The following is an 11,101-nucleotide window of genomic DNA, read 5'->3' as shown; positions in this document are numbered from 1 at the left end:
TATCAGCTCATGCTACAATGCTATGTTTTATGGGTAGCAGGCAATGCAAAAGGTGCTGTGCAAGTAGTGTGGTCCTGGAAGTCTCACTGCATGCCTTTTGCAAGGCAGTTTATTAATCTGCAACGTTTTTCTTGGAAGATCTGCTTCATATACTATGACTATGTGTGGATGCAATTTTACTTCAAATCACATATTACTTGTTTGCTCCTGTGTTACCAGTATACAGGTAGCGTACTATATGTGTGTTGTGATTGCTGAAGACGTGCTGTAGTCACTGGTTGCAGAAACGTGTCGATCCGCTAGTTTGGTGGTAAAAGATTCAGAGCTCTGGTCCCGTTCATGTAATAAATGCTCCATATTTTGCTACGTAAATGTATGACACTTAATTTTACATTGAATTACATGGTGCTTTCCTGCATAATTATCTTTCATACGTGGTGCACTATTTTTGGTTGCGGATGTCAGCAGTGAGAGAAGTCTAGCCTTTTTAGCATTGCCTGTTACCTATGAAGCACAGTATAGAACACCTTACAATGGTAGATTTTTGGTCACTACTGTATATAATGTTGAATTCCAATGGCGGAGTCGGAGAAGCTGACGGACTCCACGAGCGAGCACTCGACTCTGGTGCAGAGCAACGCCTCCAGATCCGCGAGTGGAACACAACCTGCGCCGCCAGAGCAAGGCGGAAGCGGAAGTTCTATCACCGAGTTACCCAGGACATCTTTCGTGTTGTCATTTCCTTCCGCTGTTTGCTCCCAGCACCACCGCACCGGTCACTTGTCTCTTCAGCGCCGTTCACCTGTGTTTTTAAAAGTGCGGAATGGATATCTTGCCAAGCGTGCAGCAGTTTCTGCTTCCTCGCGAGTCGTGACCGGTGGCACCTCCCAGCAGACAAACGTGGTAAAGGAAATACGTCACACAGAGTTCCGGTCCACTCCGCCGATTTTGGTGGAGCATCTTTTCCTGCTCCACGGAGTGTCTCCCGCTCTGAATCCCCTCCGACTCTCTCATTGGAACACCTTACTCCCGCCCTCACTCTGCCATTGGAACAAACTTGCTCCGAAATGAGCAGAAAAACTTGCTCCGACTCTGCCATTGGAATTCAACATAAGTGTGTTCTCTGAACAAAATGCACTGCCCATTCTATGATGCATTTCGTTATTTGCATAAATAGTACAACCGACAGTTGTGTAATTGTTCTACAAAATTTTGAAGATCAGCTTGCACAAACTGCCCTGTCTGTAGTACAGGAGATCCACTTGCAACCTGCAATGTTTGATGTGAGTTTTACAATATTAATATTTTAAAGTGGTGCCTTCTTTGCCTATTTCCTTTACTTTTTGGGTGCTGGCTGTCTTGCCGAGTTGACACAAGCCCACTAACAAGTGCTACTTCTCACTAGGCCAGTACCGGCTAGTATTGACTTTGTGCAACACTAGGACCCTAGTACTAGTACTGCTCGTCTACCTTAAGCAAAGCTTTCTTTACCTAATCCCTCACAGTCATAGGTAACTTTACAATATAGAGCTAGAGATGTTAATGAAGAGAGACAAGGTCAAGGAGATATAGGCAATATGCTAGACAGCTATGTATGTATATAATACATAATTAGTTCAAGCAGGCTAGGTTACTATTCATCGCCGCCACGTTTCAAAGAATGTGCAAACAAACCGTCACCATGTGAAACCATTCATCACTATTCTTCACATTACGTTCCCATGGAAGGAAACCTCTGTGTCAGGCCTGGTAGTGAAGCATATGTAAAGGTAAACGAAAACAAAATGAAAATACGCCAGTAACAGCGTGTCATAAATCATTGGTCTACAGCCGCTAAAGTGGCATCCATGTAAGCCTCCCCCCTCTCTTTTGGTGCAAAGCGTGGAGGTGTTGGGCTTAGGTAGACCGTAGACCAAAGAGTAATGACACATTGTTACAGTGAATTTGTTGTATGCTTCGCCATTACGGACTTGGGCAATCCCATTTGGACAAAAGTTAAGCGCTGGTCCTCTTATGGTGCGCATTGCCATCGGCTAGGAACGAAATAAGCAAATCGTGTTCTTCGTAATGGCTAGGCTCAGTTACCCGATTTCTCTCTCGCAACTCGCACGTGCATACAAGCATCGAGCATAGGTGGCACAGCTTTCGAGCATCTGGTCCCTTGACAAATCGGAAATGCATGTTTCTATGCCTGAAAAAAGAAAAGGCAATATGTAGAGTTTCACTGATCTAAAGGCTACTGGAAATATGTGGCGCCGGCACATGTGCATCAGTGTGCGCTGTAAATCAAATTACACCCATGAGGGTGTTTTATGTTTCTACAACATGCACTCTTTTAAATATGTGTTTTGTGTGCAGAAACACTTCTATTTAAGGGGTACTGACATGACATTTCCAACAACTCTTTTTTTTCTTGCAGTAAATGAAGGTGCTAGACCTCTATAAGCTCTAGAAAAAATAGTGACATGCCTTAAAGCACTGTAAATAATTATACGATAGCTTTTCTAATGTCAATTTTGGTTTCGTTTCCCAGGAGGATACTGCATTGTGACATTGCAGCAAGTAGCGTTGTGCTACTAGGCCTGGAGGGTGCAGGATTGAATCTTGGCTGTAGTGACCGCATTTCAGTGGAGGTGAAATGTAAGAATGCCCATGTACCGTGCATTGGGTGCACTTTAAAGAATCCCAGGTGGCCCAAATTAATCCAGACTTGATTAGGAATGCTCAGGGAAGGTAGGATGGAGAGGCTGGGTAGGCTGGGTTGGCCGCGTAACAAAAAAATTCAAGGGAGGGGTGGCATGTGCCCAGGTGCCCCCGCGGTACCCCTGGCTAGCCACTGCAGTTAGATGTTTACTGTTGAGGAACGTCTTTGAAAGTGAATGTAGTCATTTAACCAGGGGCCTGCCACATTGATTCACCTTGGAATCTCAGAATACAATGGAAATGCTACAAATTCAAACTGGAAGTCTTTTCACTGGCACAAAGAAAGGTGTCCAAATACTCCAGGATACGCATATCCAGTGAGCATGTTAGACTTTATATAAAGTGAAGCTTTCATAAAGTGGTCAATTAAATGCTGTAAAACTAAATGCGAAGCTCATCATCATCTTGTGCAAATAATGTGATGCAAATGGACGTGCACTAACGGTGTTTACAAGCTATGTCAAAATGCAAACAGCAGTTCATGCGAATGCTTACTGTGAGATGACGATATAGTCATGTCACGAGGAGGAAAGTGAAGCTTTCACACATTTTACGCCATATGAACATGCTAATCGTATAAAAAATAGTTCTCTTAACGAGAGAAGTTTGTGTGCGAGTGACGTAATGGTTTTAAAGAGAGAGAGACACACCATTTATTGATACAAGAGGTTATGTGGAACCTCCTGTGGCGAAAGGGTCGTGCATTGGTCCTGGACCTGGTGAATGTGCGTCATATTAGGAAGTGCCACGGTGTTGGTTGTAGATGCTAGGCCAACATGGTAGAGGAAGGAAGGGGCAAGTTTGTGTCGGGTGAAACGCCAGAGTGCAGTAGGCGTGTCAGATACTACCCACAGACATGATATGTGTGAGGAGACCTTGTTTGGTGTGTTGAATGGTTACATTATTAGTTGGTAATATTTGCTAAAAGCAATCAGAGCTGAGCACTGTGGACAACAGCGCACTGCTTGGATCAGAGGGGCCCGCAAATCCCGCAGACTATTTCACCCGTGCGTTGACGCTGTAATCCAAAAGGAGCTAAAGTTTGCCTAACAGGAGCTGGAGTTCTTGAGCTAGAGAACTTTTGTTGCAATAGCAATTAAATAGACACTCCAGGCGCATTTCTACTGTCGGCATTGCCGTGATGTTCTGTGTAAAGTCCAAGAGCGTTAACACCGTCACCTCGCGGCATATGCTGCATATGTGAGAAAGTGTGCGAGGGTGAGCCGACGATGGTGGCTCAATATCGCCTGTGCAAGGGAGGAAGGCGGGCAGGAAAGACCGCACAAGGCCCCCGGGTGCGGGGAGGCGTTCTGCTCAGACAGCAACTGCATATGGCGTGGCCGCATGGGCCCTATCTTGAAAGCGATCTGTGATGGCGACCATGTGCGCTGAGTGCTGATAGCTTCATGGGCGCTATGTTCTGGCTGCTTAGTTTGTGTTGAAGTGAGAGGCAGCATGAAGGTCAATTCACTCGCTGCTGCTGCCACGCTTCCTCACTTCAGCATTTTGACAGCAAATGTGCACGGTCATCGAGTGAGATGTGTTCACGTTTGCTTCTGCACACATGACACCATGCTTATTTAGTAAGTGAAGTTTAAGATTTAGCAAGGTAAAGTTGTAGGCCATTTGGTGAGACATTGGTAATAAAACCACTACAGACATGGGTTGGAGGGAGACGACAGCACAGGACGGTACTTTAACCAGGTAGTCAGGCCCACTAATTTTGAAAGGATCTTCAGGTTTGAGTTCGCTCAAATGTGTTTTAAGGAACTTGCCAACTTGTACTTGCCAGCTTCTCCTTTCCATTATAGTGGCCCTGAACGGGCATGAATCTTCGAGTATTAGCGGTGAAGAAAATGCTCAGAACATTCAAATCACTCCCCGAGACCTGTTTTGCCAGCTTCTGCAGGTTGAGATCTTCTAAAAGAGCAAGTGCCCTGCTCTTCACCTTGGAGGGCTTTAGAGATACGGCCTTGAAATTTTTACTCACAGCATTCTTGGATTTTTCCTGAAAAAGGTTCTGTGGAAGCACATTGAAGCCACCTTCCTTGTCAGCCTGGACGAGAGCAAGGTCGTTCTCACGAAACTGACGGGCCATTTCACATAAAACTTCAAAACTACTGGACTTCTTGGTCAAATTCAATTTGCGAGCCAGTCAAGAGACCTCTGTCAGGCCACGGCAACCCCCTGCTATTCCCGATGTTACAGCCAGGCCTCTTCCTGGCTTGATGAAATCCTCGTCTTTGCCTAGGGGCAACTAAGACTGACTTATAACAGTCCAAAGCATCACTGGGCAGCACCATTTCTAGCACCTCCACAGTCACACATCAGACCCCAGTAGTGCCTGCTTGTGCTTCACTGTGCTGTTGGTTTATTAAGAGAATGTACTATTTGTTTGCTGTAAAAGAATTTGTCATTTCAAGTGCTCATGCATTGCCAGTCATCAGTAGAGGCACTCCCTTGAAGGAACCTCGTTACAACATCCAACTCGCCGTTAAGGTGGTATGCACGCCTGTATGCACAAGCTCCTCATTGAAATCTAGGTTGCAAAGCAGGCATCAGCTCTCACCGATTGCCTTGCAGTAGACCAGCAGCAGCGAGTATGGCACCACAGGCATTTTCGGAGCAAACTAAGCAACACCCATGGCATGTGTGTGGTGGCAAAGCTTTGAGGCATGTGAAGAACTGTGATAGCTGCATACATAAGTGTGGATGGGTTGCCCTCCTAACCGAAAATGGTAGAGCCTTTATGACACTCTTGTGAGCCTTCAGAAAATTGTTGCACAGCTGGCAAATGTATCAAATAAGATTGTGAATGTATGGTTTGGAACAAAGGCTTCAGCAATGAATTATCCGAGATAAAGTAAGATTGTAGTGATGTATTCACGAAATTCTGCAGTGCACCTGTACACAATAATGGAGGCTTAACTATCATACTTGCAACTGAACTGCTAATGTGCCAAAGAGGATTGTAAAATGTGAGTATATAATGGATTCTGATAAAGGCTTCCACAATGTTTTACCCAAGATAAAGTTTGATTGAAGTAATGTTTCCATAGTATTATGGTGTGCAGTTGCAGGCCACGAAGGAGGCTTAACTACTGCACTAGCAGCATACCTGCAACTGTACTGCACCCACGTAAGTAGCTAATTAGTTTTATAATGTGCTTGTAGCAGTCCAAGGCAGTATTTGGTAACATTTGTTAAAATGAAATAATTTCTTTTCAGCCTATGTACCTGACAACTGGGCTTCAGCAAAGGAAGATGGCTACCTGCATTCATTTCATTTTCATCCACTCATTTTTGGCTTACAATATTTCGAGCCTATGCTTTCTGAGATGTGCTTGCTTTATTTTTGTTTTTTTATGCCGAACGCTTTTGCTTTTTGTCTGCTGCAGTCTGTAGAGCGAACTGCACTGTGCGGGCTGTGTGTTCTGGTGCTGCAGTTTCAGTGGTGGTAGTGAAAGTGACTTAATGCATAAGCATTTTTTGGCAAGTACCCCAGCAAAATTGGTCTGTCACCCGAAAAGTGTAATGCCTTGTGCCTGCACAAGGATGTGTAACTTGGGAAGTTAAGGCATTTAATTGTTATAATAGTGTAAATGTAGATTATTGGTACCTTTATAAACGAGAAGGAACAATTCAACTAAAAAATAAAATTGATTGGAGAGTGAAAACCCTCCTCGTCAAACTGCCTTGAAACCTGACTTTTCCACATTATGGATGTGTGTGCAGAGAAGCCTGCTTGGGGGCTTCTAAGTATAAAACTAATAATTGATTGGTACCTGTGATTATAGTTTAATAACAATAATAAGTTATTGGAGTCATTAAAAAAATGAACTGGTGATGTCGCCATCGCCGCATCAAGGTCGTAACAAAGAAAGGAAAAAAAAAACATGAAATAAAATAAAAAAAGGGGGAAAGAACAGTTGTGGTGAAACTGGCTGCAACAGCATTCCAGCTCATTTGATACGAACACATTGAAGGGGCCCTTCAGCTTCCTGGCAGCTTGTCTCCACACCGTTCATTACACGGATTTCATTTCTTTGGCACTAGAAAAGTGGTGGGTAGACATGCATGACCTAGGAAAAGCAAGTAAGCAAAAGCAAAGTAACAGCTTACCCAAAAAATGCTTATGCATTAGTAGATGATTCTCAGAATTTCTGTACCATATTTTAGGCCTGGAACTGCCTCATTTTCTCTCCTTGAGGGAGGGACAATCACCGCAATGTTTGTCTCGCATCGGGGTTTTCAACATGCTTGGTGTTCTGTGGCAACAAACTGTCACAAGGGTCGTTTTACAGTTTACTTTTGCTTGCTGTGTCTTTCTTATTATTTTGTTCTGTCATTTATTTTGAGTTCTTGCTTTTCAAGTTAGCATGGAGCCTTAGGGTGAGGGGACATAATGTTTTTGCTTTTGGGTCTGTTTATCCAGTCAATTGTCGCATGTCAATAGTGCTTAATTTTGTTTGAGAGCACCTTTCTGCATGCAGAAACGATTCCTCTTGTGGAGGGCGAGACTGCTCAGTCACTCCTTCCACCATACATTGAAGATCGCCCATGTGCTGGTTTTGTCTTTGTATTGAGAAGCTATGAATATGATTTTAAACCGTGGAACTACGTGCTAGTGCACGTTCCGATGAACCCCACCCGATGTGCCACTTTGTTACACTTTTTTATTACCATATAGAAGCACTAAATTTTTTAAAGGCCAGCTCTTCAAGAACTGTCAGAATATAAGGGTAGCTATAGTACACCAAAATCTGAACACTCGTGAGCGAAGTGCCAACAAGATGGATGTGCATTAGCTTGCAGTTAACATCATTCACTTTCAGGCACCAAAGTTCCCTTGTGGCTGCTAGATATGTAACTTCATAGAGAAGCTTTATTGAGCAATTCTCCGTCTAATTCCGTGTCATGGTACAGGTTGGATGTTTTCAAAAGCATCTCGTGGGACTGAACTGTATGATGTAAGAATTCTTCTTGCAAACCCATGTTTTCACATTTCCTCATAGTCTTGGACGTCATCAGTGCTGAGATCAGCCATTCAACATGCAGTGTTGAATGGTTGTCAATTGAGAAAATGTGGAAAGAATGGATCACGAAAGATTCCTTGTTTAATATAGCCCTTAATGTCATAAGCAGCACCTACTTGATGGCTTTGTTCCTTGTAGATCTCAGGAAGGCTATGTTCATATTTATGTGCAACGCTGTGGCAATGACCTGTTGGATTTGCTCGCAAACAGTTTGGAGTCCACTTTGCATGTATGCCTGTTGTGTAATAAGGTGCCTTTTGTTGCTTGGTGCTTGCTTGTTGACTGCATTTTGTATTCAATAAGCTGTGGGAGTCTGCTCTGTTTTGTAGCATTTTTTGTTAATTATCTCTAATGATTCGTGGCATTGCTTTTCGTGTGGCGGTGGTGAATGCTCATTGCTGGGAGCATATCTTTCTTTGTGCTTTCTCATCTTCTTTCTAATCTGCCATTTATTCAATCTCTTACGCAAACATGACTGAATGTGCAGGAACTGTTTAGTGTGTTGGAGATAGATTTCTTGCAAGTCTCAAACAAGAGAGGCAATGCCTCTTGGACGTTCATAGTTTTTCTTTTCTAACACCGCAGCGCAGGGACCTCCAGTCATGGACCTGTCGCCATGCCTCTACACCAAGGTTGGCCCCAGATACAAGTGTGTCCTGTGTGACTTCGCCACGAAGGTCGCTGACAACCTATGTGCTCACATGCACGCACATAATGCTGGGCCGTCCAGTCTCTATGCCCAGCTTGGACAACATTGGCAGTGCCTGGTCTGCGGCTACATCTCGAAGGCAGCCGTCAACATGCTTGCTCACGTGCGTACGCACACAGGCGAGAAGCCGTACAAGTGTCACCTGTGTCCTTATGCCTGTGCCCAGAGTGGAAACCTTAGGGCTCACGTCCGATCTCGCCATCCTACGGCTGTCAACGTTAGCAGGGTCTCCTGCCGGCCACAGAGAGAAACAAGCCGCCAGAGTACTCTGCCGGTTCCCTGAATCGTGCTATGCCCTCATGTTGCTGGTGCCATACTTGGGTACCAGCAGCCTGGTACCAGCTGGACTCAAATATATATACTGCCAGGCTTTAGATCTTTGCCGCTTGTGCCAAATTGTTTGAAATATCTTGGCCACTGAGTGATAATTTCACTTTTCACCTGCTTGAAGTAAGGTGAGCTTGAAGGATCATTAAATGTTTCACAAATGTGTGCCTGTCCCCATGGCCATATCTATTGCACTTGCTTCTGTTCAAGATGAGCTGGAACAGGGTTGACCTTCAAAGTGTAGTTGCCAAGCTATTTACATGAAATTTTTGGCACACTGTCCTGCGTTTGTACAAGCTGGCATGTGTTGAGCACCTCTGGTCGTGTTGACATCAAATCTTGCAGTTTCTGGAGACTTGGCTTGTCATATCTTCGTCTTGTCTTTTTGCATGGTTCATTTTCTATTTATGGTGCAGATGAAATTATGAGTCTTTGGTTGCCTTGTGTTCAGCAGTCTCTGCAGTTGCTGCTTCTGTAGCGTGCACATAATCATTTTGTATGATGCTGTTGGTTTGCACGAGGCTTCCCTTGGTTGTGTTTCGGCTCCTTCAGGTTGCGGGTATGTTGGGATGATCAGCAAGCCACTGGTGGTTTCCACATTTTTGTCGCAACCACTTGAGCGTTGTTCTACAAATGCGGGTGCTATGTTTTGGTGCTGCTGTAAAGTACCAAGGGAATTCTAGTCAGGATAAAGACCGGTTCAGAACTAAGGCCAAATAATTACTAAAAAAATGAATTGCTGAAATTACTGAAAATTACTGAAATAATTACTCCAAACAAACCCAAAATACGCTCAGGTTCATAGTTTTTTTGTTATAGCTAAATAAGAGGTGGACTGGCATGTGTGTGTGGTGTAGAGAAGTGGCTACTGAACAATCGCCACTGTGATATTTTGAAGTTGTTGTGTACAAGAAGTTTGATTTCTGACACAGATCGGTAATACAACATAAGACATGTAATAATCCATCCATGTGTATGCAGTCAACTCGTGTTAAACTTTTTGCTTAATCCAAACGAACTAGAAAGTCTTGGCAAAAGAAGTATACATAGCTATATAAGGAAAACATGTTTACTTCAAACATGAAAGCATGCTGTTTGGCTAATTTGGAACCCCACCGGTGCCCCTCAGGTGCACAGCAGTTACTGAAAGCCTGAAAATACGAGAAATTCAGTAGATGGCTCTACTGCTTTCCTAAGCCTGAAGCTGTTTTTATCTTTCAGTGGCCAACACTCTCTCCACCCATGAAGCCATTTGTTCCCTTTTGTTTAGCGTTGTGTCACTACTACGGCTCACGTTGGGCTCAGTGGTGCAGTTTCTCTTCGCCGCATGCGGGTTAACTTGTGATTCAAGAGCAGGGAAAAAGAAAGACATTGCATACTACTTCAAAAAAAAGAAAATGATTTTGACTTCATTTTCATGGTTATATTGCGCTCAGTTTTACACAGACAATATTAAGGGAGGACAGGACGTGGATGGATTGCGCTACGTCCGTCCATGTCCTGTCCTCCCTTAATATTGTCTTTGTATAACTGAGTGCAATATAACCATGAACGTTCACCAACTAGCCCCCTTCATTGCTTTACTAAATTGACTTCATTTGCTTTGCAACTGTTTGCTGGTTTGGCTTTTCGGATAATTTGGCCAGACCTTGCTGTCCCTCAAGGGTTGAATTAACGGTAGTCGACTATATTGAGATAACTTTAAGCTTTTTCATTGACTAGTTGTCCCTTAAACAAATATAGAAAATAAGCTCTGTTGACTGCTTCAATAGAGGAACATTGGGTGATGAATCGGGAAATAAGGTGATATTTTGTCATGTATGTGCAGAAATACAAAGCTTACTGGTGGGCCAACTATCTACAACATCTGCAGTGGGTGCTAAAAACCAGTGTTGCTATGGTGAATCTGGGTTACCCAATATTTGTTTATCCACTTGTATTTTGCTGAGGTCATTTGAGTTGCTTCCATAGTTTGGAAACTTACGCAGGTCAATCAGCGTTTAGTGTTTTTCAAGAACAAGAAATTGTGCCACAACCTTTGAGTTTAAGCTTTCTTTGGAGTTAGGGCTTTCCTTTGTGCTGTGCCAACATTATTTGTGCTGCAAATGTTTGAAATTTACATTTTTTTTCTTTTGCATGCAACATTCAGACATTCTATTGTAAATGGATGGGGTTTGTCTCTATGCTACTGATCTTCTGCTGTCAATGCCCTTACCTTTTTGTTTGCTGTCTGTCACTTGAAGTTATTTACTACAGCTATTTTGCACTTGGGGCTCTGTGAAAAGCCTGCTAATTATTTTCAGTGCGGAGATAATACACTCTTTAA

Source organism: Dermacentor variabilis, chromosome 9 (assembly GCF_050947875.1).
Source record: "Dermacentor variabilis isolate Ectoservices chromosome 9, ASM5094787v1, whole genome shotgun sequence".
Classification (NCBI taxonomy): Eukaryota; Metazoa; Arthropoda; class Arachnida; order Ixodida; family Ixodidae; genus Dermacentor; species Dermacentor variabilis.
The sequence above is the reverse complement of the archived record's forward strand: the minus strand, read 5'-3'. Positions refer to the sequence as shown.